The 16140-nt window shown below is 37.7% G+C and overlaps 1 long non-coding RNA gene across 1 annotated transcript in view; it reads right to left on the bottom strand.

Annotated features, from left to right (window-relative positions):
- Positions 1–203: 203 nt before the first annotated feature.
- The window catches only part of LOC101057301 (uncharacterized), an 82645-nt gene continuing 66708 nt past the window's right edge, over positions 204–16140 (bottom strand). The window contains exon 5 of the long non-coding RNA XR_010159598.1: positions 204–1022. This is a non-coding gene — a long non-coding RNA (uncharacterized LOC101057301). The remainder of the gene's footprint in view (positions 1023–16140) is intronic.

Genomic DNA, 16140 nt, shown 5'->3' with positions numbered 1-16140 from the left:
CTGGCATATATAACACTTGAATAATATGTAGGAAGATTTCTACAGGTACAGAGTCCTTCTGTTGGGAGAGTAATGATGTAAATTCACATATGATATATTGATATTAATACTTTAACGATAGAGACTTTTTGGCAGGAGATTGACAGTTAATAGGTAAGCAATAGGGTAAACCCATTAGGTCAAAGGAAGAAACACTTGAGAAATAGTTTTTTAAAAATCTATTCTAATTAGGAGTTTTACAAATATTTCACTCTATACAAGGTGGATTCACTTGCTGTAGTAACATTAGATTCCATACTTCCACTCTCTTGTGAGAGATGCCCCTTCAGTTGATGTCAGGAGCATGGATTTTTTTCTCATAATGTAAACATCTTTCAACAATGAGTGTGATTGTATTTTAATGCTATAGTACTTATTTTGTATATATCATTGCTCCTAAAATGCAAAATGTCTCTTTTATATAATGCTCACCCTCCTGCCTCACCAAATGCAGTCTGTCTCAGAATGAAAAAAACTGGCAGTGCTGGATTTATTGAGGATTTGCAGGCTGATTTTCAACGGGTGCCCCCCCTAAAGAAGGTCCAAGTGTAAATCTGGCCACACACCAATGTCATGTTCACTCTCTGCCTCATCACCTTCTACTTAATCCATACTGTAACTATATGCCAGAATCTTAGCTAAGTTCTTTGGGAACTTTGTAGCCCATCTACTCTTATTCTCTTGTTTAAAGAGAAACAAAATCCAGGAAGAAGACTTAACTTGCCCAAGTTATAGTAGGTCCCAGTAAAGCTACTACTAGACAAAAAGTGGTCTGGACTCCTGCCAATGTTGTGTGACCTGTAGCATGTGGCTGTGCATGAGGAACGGTGCCTTCTTGAGCACCGGCACATCTTCTCCCAGCATCATTGTCAGGCAGGGATCACTCTTGCTGCCCTGGAGATGAGGTGTACTTCTTGACTTTCACATTGCTACCCCATTGGCTCCTATGCTGCCAAGCTGCAAGAAATTCTAGATTTCCATCTCTGAAAAATGAAAACATAAATTTAAAAATGAAAATATTTAAAAAGAGGTATAAATAAAATATAATTGCAGGAATAAGAGCATAATACTGGTGAACTGGTTTTATAAATTTAGGATACCACAACTTTGAATGTTAAAATGCTAAATTAGAAATAAAGAATCTAGTTTTGGGCTTCCTTCTAAATACCATTTAAAGTTTTGGTAAATTTCTTAAGCCCTCTGTTTCTCATTTGCATTATCTGTAATTTAAGAGGATTGTACTAGGTGATCCTTAAGGTCTCTTCTAGGAAGAAATTTTTGTGATTCTTTATCATGCAAAGCAAAGCGGTGAATGGAGACAACCACATAACAGTATCAAAGAGTAAACAAGGCTCAATATTTTGCTGTACTTTTCTGCACATTTTAGATAAAAATTATTTTTAAATCCTAAATGACCAATGAAATCACCTCTGCTTTAACTTTACTCTGTGTGCCAATGGCTGCAGCCAGAACTCCATGTTTGCCTCATACCCACTGAATCCAGTAGACCATGTTAAGTAGAATGTTAGCTTGAGCCACGTGAAATTGGTATACACTGCACTTATATTAAAATGGACCCACATTTCCTGTGGCAGAATAAGATCAGCAATGCACACAAATATAAATAAATTGAAAACTTCAAGGCTTGTTTACATAACTGCGTTCTAGCTTATATGTGAAGGTTTTATAATTAGGAAAACTTTGCTTGTCAAAACTGGTCATTTAAAATTGGTTCTCACTTGCTCTTCCCTGTGATTTTTTTAACAATGATTTTTAATCACCTTCTTCACCAAAAATAAGTTTAAGTGTCTCTTCAATTCATTTGCACTTCTACTTCTCCAACTTTTCCTGGCGGTTTTTTTTTCTTGTATGTAGCATTAAATAGTTCTGCTCTGGTTCCCCTGTATTAACCCTGGGGCTGAATTTTGCCTTTATATGCACATACCAACACATTGATAGCAAACTTTTAGTTGAGTCCTTCAAAGAATATTTGAGCCTATTGTTAGAACAATGCATGCATCTAAAGAATAATTTGTTCACCATTTTTCACATTTCAAAAATTTTCCTGAGAACACCCAATTTTTAAAACCTCTGCTGTGAAATCTTCTATATCCCATTGAGACTAAAATGGAAATAGTTTCCCAATTAAATATTTCCCTTTACTGTATCCCCCATCCCCAAGCCGAGGCTCCTTTTTCTGTTTTTAGTCCGGCAGTGGACACTATATTCAAAATAGGAATCAAGTTAATGCCTTACAAAGGTATAGCTTCACTCTCTCTTCTCATCTTCTTCCCCTTTGATGAGATAACCAAGTAAATCCAGGTTGCTTTTTCTAATGCAGTTGTGCTCTATGCTGATGGTTTGGCAGATTTTCCCACAATATCCTTCAAATCCTTTTCTGGGTATATGTTCTGCATAATTGGCTCCTTGATCCTGTGCTTATTATTTTGTATCTGTATACCTGAACTGCATTTGGCATCCTCTGCCTTAATCACCTGCAATTCAAATCCTTTTCAATCTGATCATATTGCATCTTATTATTTGCTAAGATTTCAATTTCAGCATCACCAGCAAATTCAATGATCTTTTCTTCTCTGCACACGTCCCAAAATATGTAGGTCTTATTCCCAGAGCTCTGGAAAGCATTTGATTTCTCACCCCCTTGGAAGATGAGCTTGCCATCTATGACTGCTTTTTGTCTACTACTCTTAAATTAGTTTTCTGCTACAATATGCTATTTTACCTCCCATTCCCTTAGTCTGCTTTAGATATAAATCTTCAATGTGAAACCTTGTCAAATGCTCTTTGAAAACATTTTTTCTTATCTATTGAGGCAGCGATGCCATCCAAGAGCTCTGGAAGATTAGCTAAATATGGTCCCCCATGTGTGAGTCCTTCTTGACTATCTCCATGCAGTCTTGCTAGAATTCTCTACTGACATTCAGAGCAAGCCAAGCAGTCTCTTAAGGTAGACATTGGACAGACAAAGCAAGAAATAAGCATTTCTAGTTTTATTCCCCTACATGATTAGGGACAGAGGAATAGAGCCCAAATTTTCTGGGACTTATCTGGAGAGGACTACATGTTGGTGGAATGGGGTTTGTCACACAAGGGTCAGATGTGGGCAAAGTACAGTTGTGTGCAGCCTAGGAATTCATGCAGGAACTTGGTGTGGCCTGTCCAGGCAGTCTGGGCAGATGAGAGACTTTATTAAGCATTTACAGTATGGCAGACCCTGTTCTTTTTTTTTTTTTTAGACGGAGTTTCACTCTGTCGCCCAGGCTAGAGTGCAGAGTGCAATGACGCAATCTCGGCTCACTGCAACCTCTGCCTCCCAGGTTCAAGCAGTTCTTCTGCCTCAGCCTCCTAAGTAGCTGGGATCACAAGCACATGCCACCATGCCTGGCTAATTTTTTGAATTTTTTTAGTGGAGACAGGGTTTCACCATGTTGGCCAGGCTGGTCTTGAACTCCTGACCTCAAGTGATCCACTTGCCTTGGCCTCCCAAAGTGCTGGGATTACAGGCGTAAGCCACTGCGCCTGGCCAAGCAGACCCTGTACTAATCCATTTACAGTCTTTTAACCTAAGGACATTATTTTGAAATAAATATAGGCTTACAGAAAAGTTGTAGAAATAATACAGAGAATTACCAATTCTCTTTTACCTTGCTTCTCCTAATGATAGCATCTTGCATAATCATGGTATGATTATCAAAACTTAGAAATTAAATGGGTATAATATTATTAATGAAACTATAGACTATTACATTTTTTACAAGTTTTTCCCTTAATGCTCTTTTTCTGCACTAGGTTGTGCTTCATTAATCTTCTCCAATCTCTGACAACTCCTTGCCTTTCTTTGTCTGGCCTGCCACAGTCTTGTTGTTTCTCATGATCTGACACACTTTTGAAGAGTATCACTTAGGTAATTTGTAGACTGACATCCAATGGTTTTCTTTTTCCTTCTGGTGTTATCTCACAATTACCTTAAGACATTATGCAGTTTTTGGCAGTAATACCACAGAAATAATGTGTCCATCCCAGTGAAGGGTGCATCAAGGAATAATGTTAACCTTAATCATTTGGCAAGATAGTGTCTGCCAGCTTTCTCCATGATAAAGTGACTATTTTTCCTTTTGTAAATAATAATGATCTTGAGGGAGATACTTGGAAGTTATGCAAATGCTGTGTTTCTCCCCAAACTTCACCACATTAATTTTAGCATCCATCGGTGTAGCTTGCCTACAGTTATTATTGCAATGATTGCCTATTGGTGATTTTCAACTTCCCTCATTTCTTCTACATTTATTAATTGCAATTCTTCTGTTAAAAAAAGCATTTCTCTCTTTGTTCTCTTTTAAAGGAAAATGATTTCACATTAATATAATGCAATTATCCTTTTTATAAAATCAGAGCTTTCCTTTCTCTCCTATTCATTTAGTTATTTATTTAATTATTTACATCAATGTGAACTCATGGATATTTATTTCATTCTAAGGATGATATATAAGACAGCCTCCAAAATTTTAACAATATGAAAGGATTAATAATTATGTGTGAGAATATCAGCAATATCTATGTAAAAATGTATCTAGGAAAATATGCTTATAAGGTACTCAGCATGCATAGTTTATCTGATGGATAAAATGGCTTACTAGGATTACCCCAATGACAAACAGATTTGCATCAATGAATAAAAACTTTAAAAAGCACCATCATTCCTGTATCTTACCTGAAGAAATGTAGGGTTGGAGGGAGGTGAAAACAGAGATATACAGATTCAGCATCAGAAATTATCGTGTAGTCGATAATCCTAATAATCAGGAACAGGGCAGGTAGCAGAGTGTGACATTTGAGGGGCACAAAATGATGCCCACAAGCTGTCTATGGAGGAAGTCAAGTCTGGGTGGGAAGTACTGGCATATAGCAAAGAAAATTGAAACTGATAGGAGGGATGATGAAATAACTCTGCCAAACGTGCCTTGCTCACCCAAGGCTGTTATTAATAAGTTGCTGACACATAGTCACAGAACTTATTGCTGATGCACCAGGCCTTGGTAATCGACAAAACTGAATCCCAGAAGTATAGGACTGAGGGTGCTGATATAACTCCTGTCCCTGTCATACCTAGCTCGGAACTAGCACAGGTCTGGGCCTACAGGTCTGTCTGTCACCAGACCCAGTTGGAGGGAGTAGAAGACAAAAGCTGGAGAAACGAAGCAGGTGGTGAGAATGCCTTTATCAAGCAGAGAATAAAGTTTTATAGCAATATTTTGTTGACCACATCTATTCATCCATTATTCCATCTATCCCTTTGCTTCTTCAACAAATATTTATGGAGTACATATTGTATTTCAAAGACAGTGATAAGCTCTGAGAGCTCACTGGTAAACAAGGCGTGATCCTTGCTCTCCAGAGGTATTTATAATCTTCAACTTTCCTCTAAACCCCTGTTTGAAAATTCCTGCCTCCAAATTATACATTCATCAATTCAAAATATTTGTAATTGAGATCTATAATGACTTCTAAACCAAGATATGTTATAGAGATATAGAGATAAAAGTCTGTGGATTTGTTCTAAAGAACCAGTCTCTTGTTATGTAGAGATAAGGTAAAGTCTCTGGATCTAAGACGTAAACAAAGTTGTGATGCAACGTGGTAAGTTCTATGAAGGAGATGTACACAAGATCAGTAGCAAAAGATGGAAGAGGCACCTACCTTAGACCAGAAACATCTAAGGATTTTTAATAACAAAGACATTGCCCCAAGTCCTGAAAGGAGAGTGAAGGTTTTCAAGTTAAGCAAGTATTGAAAGGATTGCAAAAGATTAGCCAGTTCTGGATGCAAGAGACAGCAAACTGCACTTATTATAGCAAGTCATAGAATGAGGCGGGATTATAGTGATAGAGCACCTGGGCAGGAGAGAGCTAACATAGGAGAGTAGAGAAGTAGACAAGGAGCAGATAATGATGCACCTTGGAAAATCCTCTACAGAGATTAAATTTTATCCTGAAAGGCACCAGAAGCTATTTAGGAAAAAAAAAAAAGAAAAAGAAAAAAGAGAAGAAAAGGTGGCTTGATCAGGTTTAGATTTGGGGTAACCACCTTGGAGGCAGTGTGTAAAGAATAGATACATGAGATGTAACACAATAGACAAGGTAGCAAGAAAGAACACCATGAAGATAAATCAGTCAAGAAATAATCAAACAATACAGGGGGCAGCCATGATGGTATAAAGAATGTGATGGATTCTGTATGCATGTATGTGGAATGTATGAATGTAGTCACTGCATGACTGTGAAAATGGGGTACCATCCTCACAAAGAAGGAAAACTAGAGATGAAGCAGATATAAGTGAGAAATCAATTTGCACATGATGAGTTAGTGGTGCCTATAAAAAAATCAGGAAATGCTCAAATAAAAGTAATAATTCTGGGGCTCAGAGAAATCTGAACCTGATATAGTGATTTGGGCAGCATGTAGTCAACAAATAGTCATTTCTCATTTACTAGATGTCACGCAGTATTGGAAATGCCATTGAATGATGTGAATCGAGTTCCTGCCATCAAGGAACTTACAAACTGAAATACAGAAGACATCAAGGTCAGAAAAATAGAAACAATTTTTGTGGGGTGGTATAAGAGATTGTTCTCAGTTCTTTATTTTCTCGTCATTTCCTGTTGTTCTCAAACTTGCATGTGCATATGAATTGCCGAATTGCCTGGGGATCATCTTTTTGTTGTTGCTGTTGTTTTGAGACAAGATCTCACTCTGTCACCCAGGCTGTAGTCTGCAGTGCGATGGCATGATCTCAGGTCACTGCAACCTCTGCTTCTTAGATTCAAGCAATTCCCCTGCCTCAGCCTCCTGAGTACCTGAGATTACAGGCGTGCACCACCACGCCCAGCTAATTTTTGTATTTTTAGTAGAGATGGGGTTTCACCATGTTGGCCAGGCTCATCTCGAACTCCTGACCTGAAGTGATCCACTTGCCTTGGCTTCCCAAAGTGCTGGGATTACAGGCATGAGCCACTGGACCCAGTCCCCTGGGGATCTTAATAAGGTGAAGATTCTGATTCCATAGTAGGTCTGAGGTGGAGCCTGAGGTTCTGCATTTCTGACACATCCTCACATGACAATGATGAAGCTGCTGGTCTGTGGACCTCACTGTGAACAGTATGGCTGTTATCTTCGAGTCAAAGTAGCTAAGAGGCATAATTAGAAAAAAGAGTGTTAGACAGACCAAGCAAGGGTGGTGCTGACCACTGGGACAGGAGGAGGGAATGATGGCAGGAAAAGGAGAACCAATTCTCCATGAAAGAAGGCTTGTGAGTACCAGCGACACTATTCACCACATACTATTCACGTAAACTCCATGAATCTGCTCAAATCCAAATTCTGTTAATGAGTAAGATAAATATAACATCATAATGACAGGATCAAATTCACACATAACAATATTAACTTTAAATGTAAATGGACTAAATGCTCCAATTAAAAGACACAGACTGGCAAATTGGATAAAGAGTCAAGACCCATCATTGTGCTGTATTCAGGAAACCCAACTCACGTGCAGAGACACACATAGGCTCAAAATAAAAGGATGGAAGAAGATCTACCAAGCAAATGGAAAACAAAAGAAGGCAGGGGTTGCAATCCTACTCTCTGATAAAATAGACTTTAAACCCACAAACATCAAAAGAGACAAAGAAGGCCATTACATAATGCTAAAGGGATCAATTCAACAAGAAGAGCTAACTATCCTAAATATATATGCACCCAATACAGGGCACCCAGATTCATAAAGCAAGTCCTGAGTGACCTACAAAGAGACTTAGACTCCCACACAATAATAATGGGAGACTTTAACACCCCACTATCAACATTAGACAGATCAACGAGACACAAAGTTAACAAGGATACCCAGGAATTGAACTCAGCTTTGCACCAAGCAGACCTAATAGACATCTACAGAACTCTCCACCCCAAATCAACAGAATGTACCTTTTTTTCAGCACTACACCACACCTATTCCAAAATTGACCACATAGTTGGAAGTAAAGCTCTCCTCAGCAAATGTAAAAGATCAGAAATTATAACAAACTGTCTCTCAGACCACAGTGCAATCAAACTAGAACTCAGGATTAAGAAACTCACTCAGAACCACTCAACTAAGTGGAAACTGAACAACTTGCTCCTGAATGACTACTGGGTACATAATGAAATCAAGGCAGAAATAAAGATGTTCTTTGAAACCAATGAGAACAAAGACACAACATACCAGAATCTCTGGGAGACATTCAAAGCAGTGTGTAGAGGGAAATTTATAGCACTAAATGCCCACAAGAGAAAGCAGGAAAGATCTAAAATTGACACCCTAACATCACAATTAAAAGAACTAGAAAAGCAAGAGCAAACACATTCGAAAGCTAGCAGAAAGCAAGAAATAACTAAAATCAGAGCAGAACTGAAGGAAATAGAGACACAAAAAACCCTTCAAAAAATGAATGAATCCAGGAGCTGGTTTTTTGAAAGGATCAACAAAATTGATAGACTGCTAGCAAGACTAATAAAGAAGAAAAGAGAGAAGAATCAAATAGACGCAATAAAAAATGATAAAGGGGATATCACCACCAATCCCACAGAAATACAAACTACCATCAGAGAATACTACAAACACCTCTACGCAAATAAACTAGAAAATTGAGAAGAAATGGATAAATTCTTCGACACATACACCCTCCCAAGACTACACCAGGAAGAAGTTGAATCTCTGAATAGACCAATAACAGGCTCTGAAATTATGGCAATAATCGATAGCTTACCAACCAAAAAGAGTCCAGGACCAGATGGATTCACAGCTGAATTCTACCAGAGGTACAAGGAGGAACTGGTACCATTCCTTCTGAAACTATTCCAATCAATAGAAAAAGAGGGAATCCTCCCTAACTCATTTTATGAGGCCAGCATCATCCTGATACCAAAGCCAGGCAGAGATACAACCAAAAAAAAGAATTTTAGACCAATATCCTTGATGAACATTGATGCAAAAATCCTCAATAAAATACTGGCAAAACGAATCCAGCAGCACATCAAAAAGCTTATCCACCATGATCAAGTGGGCTTCATCCCTGGGATGCAAGGCTGGTTCAATATACGCAAATCAATAAATGTAATCCAGCATATAAACAGAACCAAAGACAAAAACCATATGATTATCTCAATAGATGCAGAAAAGGCCTTTGACAAAATTCAACAATGCTTCATGCTAAAAACTCTCAATAAATTAGGTATTGATGGGACATATCTCAAAATAATAAGAGCTATCTATGACAAACCCACAGCCAATATCATACTGAATGGGCAAAAACTGGAAGCATTCCCTTTGAAAACTGGCACAAGACAGGGATGCCCTCTCTCACCACTCCTATTCAACATAGTGTTGGAAGTTCTGGCCAGGGCAATTAGGCAGGAGAAGGAAATAAAGGGTATTCAATTAGGAAAAGAGGAAGTCAAATTGTCCCTGTTTGCAGAGGACATGATTGTATATCTAGAAAACCCCATTGTCTCAGCCCAAAATCTCCTTAAGGTGATAAGCAACTTCAGCAAAGTCTCAGGATACAAAATCAATGTGCAAAAATCACAAGCATTCTTATACACCAAGGAATGGTGTATATATATACACCTATATTCCTACATAGGTAGGAAGAATCAATATCATGAAAATGGCCATACTGCCCAAGGTAATTTATAGATTCAATGCCATCCCCATCAAGCTACCAATGACTTTCTTCACAGAATTGGAAAAAACTACTTTAAAGTTCATATGGAACCAAAAAAGAGCCCGCATCACCAAGTCAATCCTAAGCCAAAAGAACAAAGCTGGAGGCATCACACTACCTGACTTCAAACTGTACTACAAGGCTACAGTAACCAAAACAGCATGGTACTGGTACCAAAACAGAGATATAGATCATTGGAACAGGACACAACCCTCAGAAATAACGCCACATATCTACAACTATCTGATCTTTGACAAATCTGAGAAAAACAAGCAATGGGGAAAGGATTCCCTATTTAATAAATGGTGCTGGGAAAACTGCCTAGCCATATGTAGAAAGCTGAAACTGGATTCCTTCCTTACACCTTATACAAAAATTAATTCAAGATGGATTACAGACTTAAATGTTAGACCTAAAACCATAAAAACCCTAGAAGAAAACCTAGGCATTACCATTCAGGACATAGGCATGGGCAAGGACTTCATGTCTAAAACACCAAAAGCAATGGCAACAAAAGGCAAAATTGACAAATGGGATCTAATTAAACTAAAGAGCTTCTGCACAGCAAAAGAAACTACCATCAGAGTGAACAGGCAACCTACAAAATGGGAGAAAATTTTCGCAACCTACTCATCTGACAAAGGACTAATATCCAGAATCTACAATGAACTCAAACAAATTTACAAGAAAAAAACAACCCCATCAAAAAGTGGGTGAAGGACATGAACAGACACTTCTCAAAAGAAGACATTTATGCAGCGAAAAAACACATGAAAAAATGCTCACCATCACTGGCCATCAGAGAAATGCAGATCAAAACCACAATGAGATACCATCTCACACCAGTTAGAATGGCAATCATTAAAAAGTCAGGAAACAACAGGTGCTGGAGAGGATGTGGAGAAATAGGAACACTTTTACACTGTTGGTGGGACTGTAAACTAGTTCAACCATTGTGGAAGTCAGTGTGGTGATTCCTCAGGGATCTAGAACTAGAAATACCATTTGACCCAGCCATCCCATTACTGGGTATATACCCAAAGGACTATAAATCATGCTGCTATAAAGACACATGCACATGTATGTTTATTCCGGCACTATTCACAATAGCAAAGACTTGGAACCAACCCAAATGTCCAACAACGATAGATTGGATTAAGAAAATGTGGCACATATACACCATGGAATACTATGCAGCCATGAAAAATGATGAGTTCATGTCCTTTGTAGGGACATGGATGAAATTGGAAATCATCATTCTCAGTAAACTATTGCAAGAACAAAAAACCAAACACCGCATATTCTCACTCATAGGTAGGAGTTGAACAATGAGAACACATGGACACAGGAAGGGGAACATCACACTCTGGGGACTGTTGTTGGGTGGGGGGAGAGGGGAGGGATAGCTTTAGGAGATATACCTAATGCTAAATGATGAGTTAATGGGTGCAGCACACCAGCATGGCACATGTATACATATGTAACTAACCTGCACATTGTGCACATGTACCCTAAAACTTAAAGTATAATAATAATAATAATAAGATAAATATTATTAACACCCTTTTTTTTTACTGATTTTTTCTTTTAATGTAATATGAGGATTCTAGAAAAGGAGTGTGAAATGGAGTCAGAGTTTCAGTTTGAACCCCAGGTCTGTTTTATTGACCTGTTACATGGATGGTGTTTATTTTCTCTCTCCACGGCTCAGTTTCCTGTTCTTCCAATACCAAGATAGTACTTGCTATGGTCTATGTCCCCCCAAAATTCTCATGTTGAAATCCAGTCACCTTTGTGATGGTGTTAGGAGGTGGGGCCTTCGGGCGGGGATTAGGTCATGGAGGCAAAGCACTCAAAGATGGGATTGGTGTCTTTATAACAGAGTCCAAGGGAGCTCCATCACCCCTTCTGCCATGTGAGGACACAATGAGAAGGCTCTGTTCTGTGAAATAGAAAGTGGGCCCTCACCAGCCACCCAATCTCTCAGCACACTGATCTTGAACTTCCAGGCTTCAGAACAGTGAGAAACAAATTTGTGTTGTTTATCAATTTATGGTATTTTTGTCACAGCAGCCTGAATGAACGAAGACAGCACTTCCTTCCTCACAGGGCGCTGTGAAGATCACAGAACTAAGGGACACTAAGATGCCTACTGCAGGACCAGGAAAAGAATCCTTGCTGCTTTTCTTATTTTGTTCATTCTTTCCTTTCTTTAGGGAAAAAGCTTTTCTCCATGTGAGAAAGATGATTCCCCAAGACTCTGGGCACAAAGAAGTCATGTGCTCACTGTCTCTGGGATGGGGAGTCTCTCCAAGTGTGATTCTCAGGCCAGTAGCACTAGCATCACTATGAGTGTGGAAGAAATGAGATTTCATGGGCCCTAAACTTACCACTGAATCTCTGGGAATGGGGCTTAGGAAAATATATTATAGCAAGGTCTCCAGGAGATTCTTATGGATGACAAAGTCCAAGAACCACTGTTCCACATGATCCCAGCCTAAATGAGATGCCCTTATTCCAGGATTTGTGGGTTATGGGTGCCCCAGGTTCATGTGTTTCTCCTCAGCCAGGTGAGGATCTGAGATCCCAAATGGGCCTAGGAAAGAAACACAGCTTCCTCCTCAGCCCTCAGGCCAGGACTAAGGGCTGGCCAGAACTTCTTCCAAATTCCCTCACCCACATTAATGTTGTTAAATAAAACCACTTTCAGGTGATCTGATCATCACAGTTTTACACACTTATACATAACAAAGGTTTCCCTTTATATTTGTAAAAATTAATCAGAGCAGTCTCAGAGTGAAAAAGGAACACAGCTAAGTGACTGGCCTGGGCTCCACACCAAATCTTTGACACCAATTCTTTTTCTTACTACTTAAAAGAGATTCATAACAATAGCTTCCAGATTTGATTCCTTCCTCTTTTTTCCTAAAAAGATCCCTTATCAAATCAATATATTCCATGAACCAGACCACATCTGGTGTTTATTTTGAAAGCCTGTACAATTTGGGCTCTATCTTCAGAAAATTCTCTTTGCTTTATAAAAATTACCCTGAGTACATTGTCTTTCTTCTCTCAATTAGCAAAAGGCCTGCTCGTGGCTCAGTCACCAAAAAGAAATAAAAATATACATCAGAAAAATGGAAAGCTATTCTTCTCCCTTAGCCGTTGCAGTAGAGCATAATGACATATGGGACAATGAAGAAATCTGCAGAAAGTTGTTCCGAATTTTAGCCTAAGGACAGGCCCAAATCACTAGTCAGTATTAAAACTATAATCCTAGACTACCTTTAAAATATACTTTGCCCCCATAACTGTGATGATCAAAATCCCATTTTAATCAACCCACCAAAATTTCGAATGCATAATAGAGAAAATATATAAAGAAGAAAGTTATACGACTTTTTAAATCAATGATTCTTTCTCTCTCTCTTTCTCTCTGACCCACACACAAACACACAAATGTGCACACACAGGCACATAGATACACAACATTAAAAGAAAAAATTACCAATAGTTTTCTCCACACAAGACTAAACTCCATTCCAAACAGTTTTAAGGCAATGGAAAGGGGTGAGAAAACTTCCTCAGAGATCTGTGAAAGCCTGCAAGATTCCTTGTGATCGAAGGACTGCTTGTTTTGAAGACTAATGAGACTAATGAGTTCTCACTTCTGCAAAGCTATGGGAACAGGGAATGTCTGGCTCAGTTAGGATATCTGGTAAAACTTACTTTTTATGAAAACAGAGCATTGGTACCTTTTAAGACTTTATATAATAGATATTAAATATTGTGTGCATGAAATCATATTTCACATTATTATTAGGTTTCTAGAAGATAAGTGACAATCTTTACATAAGAAAAGAACTTCAGTGCTTCAAATTAAAAAAGTTAACCATGTGTTTTATTAATCAACTTATATATATACTTGAAAATTAAAACAGGTAACAGTTATATAATGTTTCCCCCTTTAAACTATTTTTATATAAATATTTCATTTTAGAACCTCACAACTAAATTACTTCAGATAGTCGTAATATCCACAGTTTACAAATGAGTAAAATAAAACAAAAAGAAATTAAGTGAATTTCCCAAGTTTAGAAAACAAGCTAGTGTCAGAACCAGGACCATAACCCAGGTTGCCTGACTCCAATCTTCAATATGATTATTCATATTGAAACTGATGAATGAAATGAAGATATTTGCCAAATATACCAGCCAGAATTGTTTCCAATCATCCCCAAATGTAACTTTGATAGTTCTAGGTAATCCTTAATTTTCGATGTCAATTACATCCTCTACTTGTGGTCTAAAATCAAATTCAGAAATTCAGACAAAAAATACACATGCAAAAAAGTAGAATAATCCTAAGGATGAATATGATACTTGAACTGAAGGGTAAGAACTAAAACTGAGAAATCACCATCTCAGGCACCATGTGTTCATTCAATTCAACCCAAATGACAAATATAATACGTCAACTACTGCTAGGTGCAGAAAATGAAGTAGTTCCAGACTGCAAGAAACACATAATATTCTATGAATATTAGATTAAAATGAAAGTATGGAATTATATATTTTAAGCAAGCTGTAATCACTATTATATGGTGACAAATTGTTTTTGCAGTAATTAGTTTATGTTGGTAGTTACTAGAATTGTTACATGCTTCTAATATGTTGTTGATGTTTTCTAATGATTCAGTTGAAATAGACAAGTTATTACTATAGATTGACAATGTCAAGTAGAAAAAGTTTATAGCTATACCAAATAGATACATTTAATTTGAAATATTTAAATAATAAAAAACGTATATTTGAGCAAACTAATTATTTTGAGAATCAAAAGATTAAATAACTGACACCTTTGGAAAAAAATAATAGGCTTCGAGTGGCATTCTCTCATGCCCAGTACTCTGCTGTGCTTTTTAAGGGAAATTACAGCTGCCAGAGTTAATTTAATTTAACATAATTTAATTGTTGAATTTGTATTTTGTACACATCACTGAAGGCCCTAAAGCAACAGTATGCTTTTCTTTAAATGAATCATGGTTTTTACACAATTTAAAGAAATGATTGGTTTTGAGGACAGTAGTGAACTGCAAAGAACTACCTAAGTATGCAAAATACCATCCAGCAACGTTTCCCTGACACCAATCCACCAATGAATGCACTAAAAAATTAAGAAGTAGATTTCACTTCTTTTACAAAACATAATTTAGTCTTAGTTCCCACTAAATACAAACACCACAGTCACAGAGCTTGGATTAGACCTTATATCTCCTTCACAACTTACCTTCCCTGGCCCCGCTTTCTCCAGCATTCACCCCTGTCCACCTGCATGCTTTAACTCTCTGTGTACAAGAGCATCACATTGTCTACATATATGAGTCTCACATATAATATATCATTTTATAAGTTGTTGTTAATATCAACAAAAGCACAATAGTCTCTAATCCCAAACAAGCTAATGGATTTACTTAAGGACACTACAATGTAATGAAAAGAAGAATGAAATATTATAAAAAATTATCTTATATCCAGCTTAGGTGATGAACAGTTGTGTGTGTGACTTCTGGATTCATCTGTTTTCAAGTCACAGCTTCTCTCTTCCTGCCTCCTTAAAAGCCCTCATCCTAACAGGTTTCCTGCTCTGAACCTCTAGGGTTCCAGAATAAAAAAGCAGTGCCTGCCCTTGAAAATACTTGCTCCTCTTCCTTTTTGAAGGCAGAATGATATACCTAAAGGCAAATGATTCTGTAATAAGATAGAGTTGCAAGACATACTTAAGTCCTTTTAAATACACGTATAATGTATTTTTCAAATCTTACTGTCTTTTAGGAACTATGTACTTAAGCATTCCTTCACACTAGTAAAAGCAGCTACCATTATTACCTGCATTTTACTGATGTGTTACTTTCTGAAAGTTACAGTCACACTGTAAGTAAAGACAAGAATTTTTTTGATGGTTGTGATCAACACTTAGCTGGTTTTCAGTGGGATGTTCAGCTGTTATATCTTGTTCTTTGTGCTGCCTGACTTCTACGTGGACATTCATTTAGATAGTCATGAATATACTTGATTGCCATATACAAAACTCATGCTGAATTCTGCTCTCATGTTTCCTCTTATGACAGGGAAGTTACTTTGATCTCCTGGCTTTCGCTTTCAGACAAATGCTTTGCCTTTCTCAGGAACATAAGGAAATCATAGCCTCTCTCCTCTGTTCTGTAGGAGACTTGGTGAAAGTTCCTTAGGCCTCTCTGACACTGACACATACAGTCATTTTTACTTTCCATGCCATGATCGTCATAGGATAGAATTC

This window comes from Pan troglodytes, chromosome 7 (genome assembly GCF_028858775.2).
Source record: "Pan troglodytes isolate AG18354 chromosome 7, NHGRI_mPanTro3-v2.0_pri, whole genome shotgun sequence".
Classification (NCBI taxonomy): Eukaryota; Metazoa; Chordata; class Mammalia; order Primates; family Hominidae; genus Pan; species Pan troglodytes.
Note: the sequence above shows the minus strand (reverse complement) of the source record. Positions and strands in the feature narration are given on the sequence as shown.